Here is a 12,942-nt window from a genome sequence, read left to right as displayed (position 1 = left end):
GCAAATAGCGTTTCAATCAGTGACGTCACTCACTCTGAGACCTTGAAGTAGTTGTTCCCCTTGCTCTGCAAGGGCTGCGGCTTTTGTGGAGCGATGGGCAACGATGCTTTGTGGGAGTCAGTTGTAGATGTGTCCCTGGTTCAAGCCCAGGTAGGGGCGAGGAGAGGAACGGAAGCTATACTGTTACACTGGCAATTCTATAGTGCCTATAAGAACATCCAATAGTCAAAGGTTTATATAATACAAATGGTAGAGAGAGAAATAGTCTATAATTCCTATAATAACTTCAACCTAAAACTTCTTACCTGGGAATATTGAAGACTCATGTTAAAAGGAACCACCAGCTTTCATATGTTCTAAGCAAAGAACTTAAACGTTAGCTTTCTTACATGGCACATATTGCACATTTACTTTCTTCTCCAACACTTTGTTTTTGCATTATTTAAACCAAATTGAACACGTTTCATTATTTATTTGAGACTATATTGATTTTATTGATGTATTATATTAAGTTAAAATAAGTGTTCATTCAGTATTGTTGTAATTGTCATTATTACAAATATATATATTACATAAAAAAATTGTCAGTTTAATCATTATCGGCTTTTTTTTGATCCTCCATTAATCTGTATCGGCGTTGAAAAATCATATTCGGTCGACCTCTAATTATCAACCATCCTGGGGTCTGTTCAAAAGGATAGTGAGAGAACGAGTGAGAGAGAGCGTGACACAGCCAGCGCAGCCCGAGACCGACAGGCAGCGCAGCCCGAGACCGACAGGCAACGGAAGAAAAACAAACAAAAGGAGAAGAGAGAAGCGGAGGAACAGAGAGAGGAAATAGTGAGGGAAGGGAAGAGAGAAGCAGAGAAACGGAGAGGAAAGAGTGAGGGAAGAGAGAAGCGGAACAGAGAGAGGAAAGAGTGAGGGAAGAGAGAAGCAGGAACAGCGCAGCCAGAGAGAGGAAAGAGTGAGACCGACAGGCAACGGAAGAAAAACAAACAAAAGGAGAAGAGAGAAGCGGAGGAACAGAGAGAGGAAAGAGTGAGGGAAGGGAAGAGAGAAGCAGAGAAACAGAGGAAAGAAGAGAGAAGCGGAACAGAGAGAGGAACGAGTGAGGGAAGAGAGAAGCGGAACAGAGAGAGGAAAGAGTGAGGGAAGAGTGAGGGAAGAGTGAGGGAAGAGAGAAGCGGAACAGAGAGAGGAAAGAGTGAGGGAAGAGAGAGGAAAGAGTGAGGGAAGAGAGAAGCGGAACAGAGAGAGGAAAGAGTGAGGGAAGAGAGAAGCGGAACAGAGAGAGGAAAGAGTGAGGGAAGGGGAGAAGAAGGAGGAACAGAGAGGGAAAGAGTGAGGGAAGGGGAAGAGAGAAGCAGAACAGAGAGTGAAAGGTGAGGGAAGAGAGAAGCGGAGGAACAGAGAACAGAGAGAGGAAAGAGTGAGGGAAGAGAGAAGCAGGAACAGAGAGAGGAAAGAGTGAGGGAAGGGGAAGAGAGAAGGAAAGAGAGTGAGGGGAAGAGAGAAGCGGAGGAACAGAGAGAGGAAAGAGTGAGGGAAGGGGAAGAGTAGAAGCGGAGGAACAGAGAGAGGAAAGAGTGAGGGAAAAGGGGGGAAGAGAGAAGCGGAGGAACAGGAGAGAGGAAAGAGTGAGGGAAGGGGAAGAGAGGAAGCGGAGGAACAGAGAGAGAGTGAAAGAGTGAGGGAAGGGGAAGAGAGAAGCGGAGGAACAGAGAGAGGAAAGAGTGAGGGAAGGGGAAGAGAGAAGCAGAACAGAGAGAGAAAGAGTGAGGGAAGGGGAAGAGAGAAGCCTCGACTTGGCCCACAGAGAGAGGAAAGAGTGAGGGAAGGGGAAGAGAGAAGCGGAGGAACAGAGAGAGGAAAGAGTGAGGAAGGGGAAGAGAGAAGCAGGAACAGAGAGAGGAAAGAGTGAGGGAAGGGGAAGAGAGAAGCGGAGGAACAGAGAGAGGAAAGAGTGAGGGAAGTATTCCATGAGAGAAGCGGAGGAACAGAGAGAGGAAAGAGTGAGGGAAGGGGAAGATTTTTCAGCAGGTTAATTAAGAAATGGAGGATTGAACAGAGAGAGGAAATGAGAGTGAGGGAAGGGGAAGGTTTAGCGGAGGGGAAGAGAGAAGCGGAGGAACAGAGAGAGGAAAGAGTGAGGGAAGGGGAAGAAGTTTCCAGAGAGAGGAAAGAGTGAGGAAGAAGAGAAAGCAGGAACAGAGAGAAAAGAGTACAAGGGAAGAGAGAAGCAGGAACAGAGAGAGGAAAGAGTGAGGGAAGGGGAAGAGAGAAGCGGAGGAACAGAGAGGAAAGAGTGAGGGAAGAGAGAAGGAACAGAGGTCTTCAGAGAGAGGTGAGTGAGGGAAGAAGAAGCTGAGGAAAGAGAGGAAAGAGTGAGGGAAGGGGAAGAGAGAAGCAGGAACAGAGATAGGAAGAGGAAAGAGTGAGGAAGGGAGAAGAGAGAACGGAGGAACAGAGAACTCTGAGTGAGGGAAGGGGAAGATGAAGCGGAGGAACAGAGAAAAGAGTGAGGGAAGGGGAAGAGAGAAGCGGAGGAACAGAGAGAGAAAGAGTGAGGGAAGGGAAGAGAGAAGCGGAGGAACAGAGAGAGGAAAGAGTGAGGGAAGGAGAGAAGAGAACAGAAGAGGAAAGAGTGAGGGAAGGGGAAGAGAGAAGCGGAGGAACAGAGAGAGGAAAGAGTGAGGGAAGGGGAAGAGAGAAGCGGAGGAACAGAGAGAGGAAAGAGTGAGGAAGGGGAAGAAAGCGGAGGAACAGAGAGAGGAAAGAGTGAGGGAAGGGGAAGAGAGAAGCGGAGGAACAGAGAGAGAAAGAGTGAGGGAAGGGAAGAGAGAGCGGAGGAACAGAGAGAGGAAAGAGTGAGGGAAGGGGAAGACACTTTGTAGTACATTTTGACAGGAACAGAGAGGAAAGAGTGAGGGATTTGACAGAGAGAGGAAAGAGTAATGAGAGATACCCAGAGAGGAACTAGAGAGAAAGTTCAAACAGAGAGAAGGGAACAGAGGAAAGATTCCAGAGAGGGAATGTGGAAATCGAAGCGGAGAACAGAAGAACATGATGAAAGGAACAGAGGGGGGAAGGGGAAGAGAGAAGCAGGAACAGAGAGAGGAAAGAGTGAGGGAAGGGGAAGAGAGAAGCGGAGGAACAGAGAGAGGAGTGAAAACAGGAACAGAGCACTGAGTGAGGGAAGGGGAAGAGAGAAGCGGAGGAGAGAGGAAAGAGTGAGGGAAGGGGAAGAGAGAGAAGCCAGAGAGAGGAAAGAGAAGGAAGATCGGAGGAACAGAGAGAGGAAAGAGTGAGGGAAGGGGAAGAGAGAAGCGGAAAGAGTGAGGAAGAATAGAGAAAGCAGGAGAGAGAGGAAAGAGTGAGGGAAGGGAGCAGGAGGAACAGAAGGGAGGGAGAGAGAAAGAGTGAGGGAAGGGGAAGAGAGAAGCGGAGGAACAGAGAGAGGAAAGAGTGAGGGAGGGAAGAAAGAGAGGAAAGAGTGAGGGAAGGGGAAGAGAGAAGCGGAGGAACAGAGAGAGGAAAGAGTGAGGGAAGGGGAAGAAGGAGGAACAAGAAAAGAGTGAGGGAAGGGAAGCAGGAACAGAGAGGGAAAGAGTGAGGGAAGGGGAAGAGAGACAGGAACAGAGAGAGGAAAGAGTGAGGGAAGGGGAAGAGAGAAGCACAGAGAGAGGAAAGAGTGAGGGAAGGGGAAGAGAGAACGGAGGAACAGACAGAGGAACAGAGTGAGGGAAGAAGAGAGAGACAGCGGAGGAACAGAGAGAGGAAAGAGTGAGGGAAGAGAGAAGCGGAACAGAGAGAGGAAAGAGTGAGGGAAGAGAGAAGCGGAGGAACAGAGAGAGGAAAGAGTGAGGGAAGGGGAAGAGAGAAGCGGAGGAACAGAGAGGAAAGAGTGAGGGAAGAGAGAAGCGGAGGAACAGAGAGAGGAAAGAGTGAGGGAAGAGAGAAGCGGAGGAACAGAGAGAGGGAAGTGAGGGAAGAGAGAAGCGGAGGAACAGAGAGGGGAAAGAGTGAGGGAAGAGAGAAGCGGAGGAACAGAGAGACAGTGAGGGGAAGAGAGAAGCGGAGGAACAGAGAGGAAAGAGTGAGGGAAGAGAGAAGCGGAACAGAGAGAGGAAAGAGTGAGGGAAGAGAGAAGCAGAACAGAGAGAGGAAAGAGTGAGGGAAGAGAGAAGCGGAGGAACAGAGAGAGGAAAGAGTGAAAGAGAGAAGCGGAGGAACAGAGAGGGAAAGCTAGAGAGAACAGAGAGGAAAGAGTGAGGGAAGGGGAAGAGAGAAGCGGAGGAACAGAGAGGGAAAGAGTGAGGGAAGGGGAAGAGAGAGAGAGGAACAGAGAGAGGAAAGAGCAAGGGAAGAGAGAAGCGGAGGAACAGAGAGGAAAGAGTGAGGGAAGGGGAAGAGAGAAGCGGAGGAACAGAGAGAGGAAAGAGGAGGGAAGGGGAAGAGAGAAGCGGAGGAACAGACAGTGGGAAGAGAGAAGCGGAGGAAAGAGAGGAAAGAGTGAGGGAAGGGGAAGAGAGAAGCGGAGGAACAGAGAGAGGAAAGAGTGAGGGAAGGGGAAGAGAGAAGCGGAGGAACAGAGCGGAGGAACAGAGAGAGGAAAGAGTGAGGGAAGGGGAAGAGAGAAGCGGAGGAACAGAGAGAGGAAAGAGTGAGGGAAGGGGAAGAGAGAAGCGGAGGAACAGAGAGAAGAAAGAGTGAGGAAGGGGAAGAGAGAAGCGGAGGAACAGAGAGAGGAAAGAGTGAGGGAAGGGGAAGAGAGAAGCGGGAACAGGAGGAACAACCAAAGAGTGAGGGAAGGGGAAGAGAGAAGCAGAGGAACAGAGAGAGGAAAGAGTGAGGGAAGGGAAGAGAGAAGCAGGAACAGAGAGAGGAAAGAGTGAGGGAAGAGAGAAGCGGAGGAACAGAGAGAGGAAAGAGTGAGGGAAGGGGAAGAGAGAAGCGGAGGAACAGAGAGAGAAAGAGTGAGGGAAGGGGAAGAGAGAAGCAGAGGAACAGAGAGAGGAAAGAGTGAGGAAGGGAGAAGACAGGAACAGGAGGAACAGAGAGAGGAAAGAGTGAGGGAAGGGGAAGAGAGAAGCGGAGGAACAGAGAGAGGAAAGAGTGAGGGAAGGGGAAGAGAGAAGCGGAGGAACAGAGAGAGGAAAGAGTGAGGGGAAGAGAGAAGGGGAACAGAGAGAGGAGAGTGAGGGAGGGGAACAGGAACAGAGAGAGAAAGAGTGAGGGAAGGGGAAGAGAGAAGCGGAGGAACAGAGAGAAGAAAGAGTGAGGGAAGAGAGAAGCAGAGGAACAGAGAGAGGAAAGAGTGAGGGAAGGGGAAGAGAGAAGCGGAGGAACAGAGAGAGGAAAGAGTGAGGGAAGGGGAAGAGAGAAGCGGAGGAACAGAGAGAAGAAAGAGTGAGGGAAGGGGAAGAGAGAAGCGGAGGAACAGAGAGAAGAAAGAGTGAGGGAAGGGCTAAAGATTTAAGAGAGGAAGAAGGTAAAACTACAACCCACCTCCAAGCCTCGACTTGGCCCACAACCCCAAAAACATAACACCTCCACCGGTACGTATAGGAAAGCAGATATTCCATGACGCTCTATTGAGGAAGCCTCAATCATCTTTAAAGGAGGGCCGAAATTCCTGATTTGGCCTCATTTTTCAGCAGGTTAATTAAGAAATGCAGCGGCCATGATTGAAGCCAAATGAGAGTTGTCTTGGGGGGGGGTTTAGCGTGGGTGTCTCGTGTGTGCTCGCACGTGGCAAGTGTTTCCACATTCACTCTGCCAAAACAGTACACAGTTACAGTCACTCATCCTTCTAGATAACTTGAAATGTCTAACCAGGTCTTCAGCCAGATGGTGTGAAACTGAAGCAAAGTTCGTCAGGATTGAGATAAACCCAACATGAGGAAAACTATTACGGTACCCTTAACTCTGTGACATACCATGTTTTCCAATCAACTCGCAAATCTCAGTTTTGGATGAGACTGACTTCATGACCAAAATTATCCTTCTGACACTTTGTAGTACATTTTGACACTATAATAAGTGAAGGATTTGACCTAATGAGCCGAAACCCACAACTAAGAGAAGTTCAAACAGAGAGAGGGGAAGTGGAGATTCCAAAATGTGGAAATCGTGCCAGAACTAAGAACATGATGAAAGTAGGGGCACTCCGCAGAGGGGAAAACACTCAGCACTGACAGTAGGAAAAGAGGGAGGGCCTGAAGGAAGATCGAGGGAAAGCGAAAGAGTGGGAGAATAACAGCAAGAGAGAAAGAAACAGCAAGAGAGAAAGAAACAGCAGGAGTGAAGGAGGGAGAGATTATTATTTTTTTATCAGGATGAGGTTGTCACACCCGTTTAAAATGTCTGGCAGTCAAGGTGCCCTGAAAAGAGACCAATATGCACACACACACACACACACACACACACACACACACAGGAGACCAACAACAAACACCCAACACGCGCACATGAAGCGCGCACACACACACACACACAGAGACCAACAACAAACACCCAACACGCGCACATGAAGCGCGCACACACACACACACACACACAGGAGACCAACAACAAACACCCAACACGCGCACATGAAGCGCGCACACACACACACACGAGACCAACAACAAACACCCAACACGCGCACATGAAGCGCGCACACACACACACACACACTAAAATGCACACACACACACAGGAGACTACCAACAAACGCCCAACGTGCACGCACACACGAGACCAACATGCTAGACCAACACGCGCACACACACAACCAACTTGCGCACACACACACAACCAACGCGCACACACACAACCAAACGCACACACACACACACACAACCAACATGCTAGACCAACACGCACAAAAACACGCGCGCACGATCATCCTGCACACGCACTACCAACGTGCGCATGCACATGATCATCACACCAACGCGCTAGACCAACACGCGCGCACACACACAACCAACACGCACACACACACACAACCAACACGCGCACACACACAACCAACACGCGCACACACACAACCAACACGCGCACACACACAACCAACACGCGCACACACACAACCAACACGCGCACACACACAACCAACACGCGCACACACACAACCAACACGCGCACACACACAACCAACACGCGCACACACACAACCAACACGCACACACACACAACCAACACGCACACACACACACACAACCAACAACCAACACGCGCACACACACAACCAACACGCACACACACACAACCAACACGCACACACACACACCAACACGCACACACACACAACCAACACGCACACACACACAACCAACACGCACACACACACAACCAACACGCACACACACAACCAACAACCAACACGCGCACACACACAACCAACACGTGCACACACACAACCAACACGCGCACGCACACACACAACCAACACGTGCATGCACATGACAGTCACACATACACACACGGCTAACGCACACATGCGCATGCACACACACGACCATCACGAGCGCACGCACACATGACCAACATATTCGCACACACACACGACCAACATATTCGCACACACACACACGACCAACACGCGCGACCAAAGCGCACGTGTGCGCTCGCGCGACCCACACGCGCGCGACCCACACGCGCGCGCGACCAACCCGCACACACACGCGCGACCAACCCGCACACGCGCGCGACCAACCCACACACACACGCGACCAACCCGCACACACACAACCAACACGCGCACGCACACACACACAACCAACACGTGCATGCACATGACAGTCACACATACACACACGGCTAACGCACACATGCGCATGCACACACACGACCATCACGAGCGCACGCACACATGACCAACATATTCGCACACACACACGACCAACATATTCGCACACACACACACGACCAACACGCGCGACCAAAGCGCACGTGTGCGCCAACGCGCACCAACCCGCACCACACACACCAACGCGCGACCAACCCCACCAAACACACGCGACCAACGCCACACACCCAAACGCGACCAACGCCCCACACACACCGAAAACGCACACACACGCGGACGCACATGACCAACATATTCGCACGCACACACACACACACACAAAACACACCCACACCCACGACAACCCAAATGCACACCCACGCGACCAAAAAGCACCCACCCCCACACAACCCAAAACGCACCCCCACACAACCCAAACGCACCCACCCCCACACAACGCAAAACGCACCCACCCCCACACAACCCAAAACGCACCCACCCCCACACAACCCAAAACGCACCCACCCCCACACAACCCAAAACGCACCCACCCCCACACAACCCAAAACGCACCCACCCCCACACAACCATAAACGCACCCACCCCCACACAACCCAAAACGCACCCACCCCCACACAACCAAAACGCACCCACCCCCACACAACCAAAAGGCACGCACCCACCCACACACAACCAAAAGGCACGCACCCACCCACACACAACCAAAAGGCACGCACCCACCCCCACACAACCAAAACGCACCCACCCACACACAACCAAAAGGCACCCACCCACACACAACAAAAAGGCACGCACACACAACCAAAACCAAAAGGCACCCACACACAACCAAAACCAAAAGGCACCCACACACAACCACAACCAAAAGGCACCCACACACACAACCAAAAGGCACCCACACACACACAACCAAAACGCACCCACACACACACACAACCAAAACGCACCCACACACACACAACCAAAACGCACCCACACACACACAACCAAAACGCACCCACACACACACAACCAAAACGCACCCACACACACACAACCAAAACGCACCCACACAACCAAAACGCACCCACACACACACACAACCAAAACGCACCCACACACACACAACCAAAACGCACCCACACACACACAACCAAAACGCACCCACACACACACACAACCAAAACGCACCCACAAATACAACCAAAACGCACCCACACACACAACCAAAACGCACCCACACACACACAACCAAAACGCACCCACAAATACAACCAAAACGCACCCACACACACAACCAAAACGCACCCACACACACACAACCAAAACGCACCCACACACACACAACCAAAACGCACCCACACACACACAAAAAACGCACCCACACACACACAACCAAAACGCACCCACACACACACAACCAAAACGCACCCACACAACACAACCAAAACGCACCCACACACACACAACCAAAACGCACCCACACACACACAACCAAAACGCACCCACACACACACAACCAAAACGCACCCACACACGACCAACACTACACACATACACTGGAGGAAAGTACTGGCTACTGAGTCCCTGCCCATTCGCACTACAGAATCAAGTTAGAAAGTAGGTCAACTGCAGCAAGTATGTGCTCATGATAATGGTTATCCTCATTCCAGTTGATAGCAACACAGGATCAGTGAAATGCCATCCAATAAAAAAATAGACCAACACTGGTCTATTGAGGCAGATTTGTATCATAACATGTCGAGGGTGGTGGATTGCTAATCATTTTCTGGACGTTATTTGCGACTAGGGACACGTATGGTAAGATGAAATGTGAGGATCCACACATAATTAATTGATGACAGGCAGTGGTAGACTTGGACCGGAATAAGTGTTGGTACTCATTTGGGGTTTCTGTACCTTTTATATTTAGATGCAGGAGCTCCACAACACTTTTGAGCTATAAGAGGAACAAGAGCTCAAGCAGTAGAACATTTGAGATGCCGGTACTCAGCTCCGGTGAGCTCCTGTCCAAGTCAAGCACTGATGGAGTCAAGCCATGGAGTTATAACTACACTATGCCCATATGGGGCAGATACAGCTTCTGTGTAAGTGAGAAGAAAAATATAACCTTAGCAGATATTGCATTTATCAAGCAAAACGTCAGGTTCAATGTATCAAATTCCCCTCAGAAGATTGTCCAACAACTTGGTAAGACATGCAGGTGAGTTGGGCTCAAGATGAAGAAAAAAAGTGCATCAAAAAGCAGCAGCATCATCATTCCTACTGCAAGTGTCATTCAGCTACATTGTTGCCACTGGTCACTGTTGGTCGTGAACTGATAACATTGTCAGGGCTCTACACTGGCGTTTTTTTACAACAAGCACGTGTGCGCCTAAGTTGGAAAATGTAGGTACACATAAATATTTATTTGGGGTAATTAAGCTAGAATTTCTCTAGGCGCACTGAAAAATATGTATTCACATATGCAAGTAAAATGGTAGCACTGTAGAGACCTGATTGTGTCAACTTGCCATAGAGTGCTACAGCATTGAAACATTGTAGCCGCAATTAGCTGTTTAGACTATGATACAATCCATCTGCAGTGGAATCTGACATTATTTTCAGAGGCTAGAAGACCAACCAGTCTGTCATTCAGTGATTTACAAGCCAAAGCCAGGCCAACCCTATGACTGATTAGTGTCGGTGACATTCAACTAGTACCGCCTACTAAACAAGCATTTGTTTCAGGTTTGATATCTTTCATAATTGACATGTGAATAGGTGTCATAGCCTTTAACCACCAAGCCAATGTCGGTTTTCTTGAATTGTAAAACTGGGGGCAAATGGGGGCAAATGCAATAGAGAAGTTTATAGCAGCGCATATTCAAGAGGACGTTCGATGCATGGGGTAGACCAACACACACCCACAGACAACTCTCATCCTTCTATTACTCCTCAATATGCAATTATTGCTGTTGAAACAAAGCCTTCAAATTGCCCTCTCACTAGTCAGCAGATTATGGCTCTTTTCACACACCATTTTTCATTATTTTAAAGTTAATAGGGTACTCAATTTTTTTTGCTCCAAATCCGCACACTGGTTCACATGAGAAATGCTACACCCCCTTACGTCCATTTAGGCTGCATCTAGACAATTCCGATATGTTTTTAAATAATTGGTATTTTAAACAAATCACATCAGATTCTTTCACATAATATATTGTTCAGAGTTGATCTGATCGGTCAAAAATATCAGAATTGGGCTGCCTGTCTAAACGCAGCTTAAGTAGCGTAGAACGACTAAGAAGTAACCCTATTAAATAACCCCATACATGAGAGCATGCCGCGAATTTCAATGTAAAGACAAACACGAGCCACACGCCTCCCCACTCACCGCCCAAGAAATACTTTTCCAGGCTACAGTGTCTGTCTGTCAGTGAATAGCTATAATTATGCAGTCTATGGAGACATTCCTTCTCAAAAACGCAATGCAACAGCATTCCCTTTACAATGAGGTAACTAATACACAAGTCTGCTTTCCCGTTTTTAAACTATAGGTCATTGCCCATGTTTGTTCAAATATAAAAACAACACGGATATAAGGATGTTAGGAAAGGACTTGTGATAAAACATCGGTGAATTCAGCAATGACGTAGAGTGCCCAATTACGCTCGAACTCTTCTGCTCAGCTTATTTAAGTATCCTATGCGCTTGTACTGTAGAACAGAAACTGGATGCATCCACACACCTAACACACAACCCTTGCCAACAACACAATATCCGCAGTTTTCCCACTTCGGTGTTGATCAAAAAACTGTTGTATGCGCATCCAAGACAGCACGCAAAACAACTACTTGTGAAGTGCAATAGGCTACACAGGTAAATAGACGGGTTACCAAAGCGCAACCAGTTGTTCGCCTAGTACAAGGGCTGTTTAGAAATCACAAGCTTCAAACTCTTGCAGTCAGACGCAACTGTTAAACAGACAAGACAAACTGTTAACATGGGAGCGAAAACACCCACATTTGTCAACCCCTAATAAACGCTTATCTAATTCAAACAACGCACAAATTGATCTCGATAGGCCTACTTACAAATTCAAGTGATCCTTGGGTTAGATATCCATGCCATGATTAAATTCCAAAACTTAAGGACATTTTCACTCCTCACGGACTACGAGTGCGCTCACCACGCCGGCTCCCTTCCTGTGAATGGAGAGGAATGGAGCTCGAGGCTTCCAGTGAGAAGCCAGCCTCGATGTGAGCAAGCGGGGCGTGGATATGCGCTGTCTTGTCCCAATACCATGTATGGTCCACAGAGGGCGTCAGCGAGTCGGCTTGTGGCCACAGCATGTAATTGGCAAAACAATCTCACTTTCTTGGTCTTTGATCTCGTTTCATAAAATGAGAGAGACATTTTCTCTGGGTGGAGCTGTGGAATGAATAAGGTTAGGCAATATGAATACCAAATTACCAGTCTACATTTCTCAATAAGAGAGATTATTGCTTCAGGATAGGCTTGGTTGTTCAAACAGGGTTCATTACAGACCTGTCTATAGAAAATGTTCTTTTAAGACAGTAGAAGTGACTTTAAAACCTGAAATGTTAATATTCATAAACAGTCTCACAGAATCTCAACATCTTACAAAGTGTGTATTGGGCACAGTTCTATGGGTCCCTCGGCAAGGAAGCTTTTGGGATAGCTGAGTTATTCCAACAACCACCTGGCTCTGTGTGTGTGTGCATGCGTGTAAGTGCATGTGTGTGTGCGCGTGTGTGTGGCTGTCATGATTTGAGGATACAACTTGGTCTGGAAGCAGAGAGAATATTTAAGGGCAGCTATTTGTTTGTTTTTTGTTGTTATTTTTCTTTGTATTTGTTTTTATTCATATAATGTTAACATGCTCAGGAGAAGAGCAAGCAGTTACATTGGACACATGCAGTCAAAATATGTACTGACTGATCTGCAGTTGAAATATGTACTAACGGATCTGTTCGGGGGCACAACTTTGGTTTTAGAAGTGGGGGGGACATAACTTGGCGGGGTCCTGCCATTTTGGGGGCATCTGAAGCTCATTTCCTGCATTCTACACAATCTAATATGACCCATGGCCATTCTAGTTGTCTCTATTTAGAACAACAAAGGGTAAGCAAAAATGCCCC

At 48.5% G+C, this 12,942-nt stretch overlaps 1 protein-coding gene across 1 annotated transcript in view; it reads right to left on the bottom strand.

Moving 5' to 3' along the window:
• LOC135541445 (plexin-A1-like) overlaps positions 1-12,022 on the bottom strand; it is a 402,887-nt gene extending 390,865 nt beyond the window's left edge. The window contains exon 1 of the mRNA XM_064967699.1: positions 11,875-12,022. The gene's annotated coding sequence lies outside the window, so the exon portion shown is untranslated. The remainder of the gene's footprint in view (positions 1-11,874) is intronic.
• Positions 12,023-12,942: the final 920 nt, after the last annotated feature.

The sequence above is a fragment of the Oncorhynchus masou genome, chromosome 6 (genome assembly GCF_036934945.1).
Source record: "Oncorhynchus masou masou isolate Uvic2021 chromosome 6, UVic_Omas_1.1, whole genome shotgun sequence".
NCBI classification, from domain to species: domain Eukaryota; kingdom Metazoa; phylum Chordata; class Actinopteri; order Salmoniformes; family Salmonidae; genus Oncorhynchus; species Oncorhynchus masou.
Note: the sequence above shows the minus strand (reverse complement) of the source record. Positions and strands in the feature narration are given on the sequence as shown.